Source organism: Cryptotermes secundus, unplaced genomic scaffold, assembly GCF_002891405.2.
Source record: "Cryptotermes secundus unplaced genomic scaffold, Csec_1.0 scaffold1434, whole genome shotgun sequence".
Classification (NCBI taxonomy): Eukaryota; Metazoa; Arthropoda; class Insecta; order Blattodea; family Kalotermitidae; genus Cryptotermes; species Cryptotermes secundus.
Genome location: NW_019734986.1, coordinates 17,899 through 22,062, shown reverse-complemented (window position 1 = coordinate 22,062; position 4,164 = coordinate 17,899).

Below are 4,164 nucleotides of genomic sequence, written 5' to 3'. Positions count from 1 at the left end.
GTCAAAGGAGGTTCTGTCAAAGACTCCCTCTACATCAAGGAATGCTCCAAGAGCAATATCCTTGTATTCAATAGCATTTTCTATGTGTGTGTTACTACATTATGCAGTGCAGTTTCAGTAGATTTACCTATTTGGTAAGCATGTTGGTTTCGGCGCAGAGGATGAATTTTCAATGCACCATCCCTAATATGTCTAATCTACCACTTTCTCCATCATTTTCAAAAGGAAAGATGACAGGCTGATAGGACGATAAGCTTTAGCTTTGGAATAAATGTCACTTTAACTTGCCTCCAGGCCATAGGGATAAACCCATTTGCTATGCAGGCTCTAAATATGCGGCAAAGGTGTGGGACTTAATGTTCCACCCCTTGCTGCAGAAGTGCTGGTACAATACCATCTGTTCCCACAGACTTAATTGGTTTGAAGGTTTTCGGATTGATCGATTACCTGACCAGCCAGGTTCCACTCTCCCCTGTTCATTATGTATCCACATACGTCCATGTTCTGCTGGCCCTGTTCATCACCTGAATCATCAGTCAACTTTGAATCAGGGAAGTGAACTCTGAACAGTTCCTTCAGTTTCCATTCTCCAGTTTGGGTATACTTACCATCCGTCAGCTTGATAGAGCTGGCCTTATTGGTCACCTGTTTTGCCATGACTCTCATGAGTCTGGCATTGTTTGGTACATCGTTGATCTCCTGACAGTACCTCCTCCATGAAGATTGTTTGGCTTTCCTTGTAGGTGTCCCACTGCCCTGTGCTTCTCGCTATATTAAATAGCTTTCTTGTTTTAACTCTTAGCCCACTCAGCTTTTTATTCCACCAAGGTGCATTTCTTGGTAATCGAGTGGTCTTGGCTGGACAATTATGATAATAGGACAAGATGATGGCCCATTGCAACTGGTCAGTAGACCGATATATGTCCCTTATCATGCATATACTTCGTGAAACAATCTCCAGGTTAACATTTAGGTTGTCCTTATATGACTCCCAATTGGTTCTTCTGGGATTCCTGAAGGTAACTTGGTGTGTTGTTATGTTACCTACAAGGTAAGGCATTAATATGATTCCTGATATAAACACAGGATCTTGCATTGTTACCAGGTACATCAGAGTAAACTGTTCCCTCTGTGTTAGTTAAGCCCCTTATTTGACTCTTGTATAACCAAGTTCATGAATAAGTGCTATATCTGCCTTTCCCTCAGCTAGTTGCTGACATGAAGTTGCAGCGGCCACTTTGCTGTGGTGTAGGTTAATTTGAAGGAATTTCATAATGTGTGTGTGTGTGTGGATGTGTTAGGTGTATGTATAATTTGGTTTAGTTATCTCTTCCATTTGGGGAGTGGTCAGTTTCCATCTTATTCCCCTCCCTATCCTCAGACTGGGTTCCCTGTGAAGGGGTCCCCTGATCAGCTTTACTTCAGTCCTCCGACGGAGTGGGTATCTCATCCCCCTCCCCCTCAGAGACCGAATTTGAAAATGCTGTGTCTGGTGCTGAATTTCAGGATCTTTTAGAACCTTAACAGTCCCCTGTGAGAGCCCTGTAAATATCTTGTAACCAGTCCTCTGTATAATATACCCAGTCTGTGAGTAAGATAAGCCTTTGGCCTTTCAGCTCAGATTGCTTATCGAGTGCCCTCCAGTGCTCAGTGTGAAGTCCTGGATTGAGGTCTGCAATCCATTTCAGCAGCTCTTCCTGATTCTGGGCAACTTTGTCCCTAATCCAGAGAGCCACTTTAACAGGCTTGGGCAAGTTCCTGGAATCAGTAGCTTTCAGCCTGGCCCCTGATTCCAGCCTGTAGTTGTCAATGGCTTTGATGAGCCATTGACCAGACTGTTGGTTGGCGCATATATGAATAATTGCATCTCCCTCCAGTCTGTAGGATTTCAGGTGTCATAGTTCTCCCTTTGGAGTCCTTTGTAACACCTCCCGCAGTGCTTCCAGAATGGAGTTCTGGTCATCTTCGGTAAGCTTATCCTCAGGATATCTTGCCTTGAAGATAGCAGCCTTTATAATGGTCATAGCCTCCTTGTAAGTCCCTGTGCCTTTCCGGAGCTCTGGTCGTTTCTGTAGGGGTCCTGCCCTCCGACCTTACCCTCTTAAGGGTTTTGATGTGGGTTTCTCCCTGTTTAGGTGAGCCCTAGCATTTCCTGGTTGCTGAATGTAACAAGTTCCTGCTTTGCTTGCCCCAGCACATGCCTCTTAATTTCCGTCTAGCGCACCCAGACAAGGCCTTCTTCGCTGGACGGAATCTACCTACCCCCAGAGACAAGGTGTCCCAGTCCTTCTCCTGCTGCAGGCGTGCTAGAAGTACTAGCCCCCTGCAGTGGTATGTCAGTACTACTGACTCCCAAGAGAGTGGTTTTTGGTTTTACCTCAGGCAGGTTTCAAACCACTGGTTCATCCCTGCCTTTGGCTGAAATTTCATCAGCAGGTTTGCTGGTTGCAACTGGGCCTCTTAATGGTGCACCAGAGCTTCCAGCCCCCTGCTGAAGCATTTCTCATAAGGATCCCTTTGGAGGGGGTCCCTCTTCAGTTTAAGGTCCTTACGACTGGTTTTGGATACGGTTCCTTTATTCGTTTCGGTCCCATGAAGTATGGGGATTTAAAAGATCACCGCCCACAACACCCCATATGGGTGGAAGGCATAAATACAACAGGGTGCTTCCTGGTGTCCCAAGGGGATCATTCACGACACTGGCTAATTACCACCCCAGTGCCACGCAGCCCTCAGCACGATGCCTCACACCTTGGCTTAGGTGGTTTGGTCCTGTTATGAATAAGACCTTCGCAAGCCTCCAGGACCTAGAGTGCCTGTTCGGGGGGAGAGGGGTATCCCAGATGATATATGGGAGTGCAATACCAGCTAGTCTTGAGGTTGCAACCAGGGAAACCTGCATGAAGCAGCTGCCCTGGGAACTGCATAAAAGCTCCCCCATTCCCACCCCTCCACATGGATTGGTCAAACCGTTTTAGGATGTTGAGCCCAAAGGCTTGCGGCACCTTATCGGTACTCTAGGGAAACAGCTAAGTAGCCGAAGCTACCCCCATACGAGTGGTCTCCCTCACTCGTCCTGAGTAGACCGTATTGATACCCAAGAGTCATTATGCCACCGCGTGGCAGGCTCCGGTCATAATGCCATTGCCCTTTATGGGAACTTAGTCACTAGTCCCAGTAGGTCATACTAATCCAGACCACAAGACTAACTTTGCCCAGCGGGACCATGAGGTGGTGTCCCAAAGCTGTGTCCCAACGCATCCCTGGTGCAATGAACAGTAAGAACAAGAACATTAGAGACCTGTATAGAGGAATAAATGACTTTAAGAGGGACTACGAACCTAGAGGTAACTTAGTGAAGGATGAGAATGGTGATCTGCTTGCAGATTCCCACAACATTTTGAATAGGTGGAAGAACTACTACTTTCAGCTATTGAATGTGCATAGGGTCAGTGATCTTAGGCAGATAGGAGTACATACAGCTGAGCCATTAATACCTGATCCTATCCCTTTTGAGGTTGAAAGTGCTATTGCAAAATTGAAAAGATATAAATCACAAGGTAGTGAGCAAATTCCGGCAAAACTTATTCAAGCAGGTGGTGAAATATTACATTCTGAGATCCACAAGCTAATTACTTCTATTTGGCATAAGGAAAAATTGCCTGATCAGTGGAAGGAGTATATTATTGTACCAGTTCACAAGAAGGGTGATAAATCAGACTGAGGGGATATCACTGCTATCAACTTCATATAAAATTTTATCCAATATTCTTCTCTCAAGGTTAGTCCATATAGATGAAATTATTGGGGATCATCAGTGTGGGTTTCGAGATAACAGATCAACTACATGTCAGATCTTTTGCATTTGTCAGATATTGAAGAAAAAATGGGAGTACAATGAGATAGTACATCAGCTACTTATAGATTTCAAGAAAGCCTATGATTCAGTTAAGAGGGAAGTACTGTACAATATCCTGATAGAGTTTGGGATACCCATGAAACTAGTTAAGTTGATTAAAATGTGTTTAAACAAAACGTATAATAAAGTCTGTATAGGTAAACATTTGTCTGATAAATTCCTCTCCAAAATGGTCTAAAACAAGGAGATGATTTTTCACCACTCCTTTTCAACTTTGGTTTAGAATATGTCATTAGGAAGGTCCA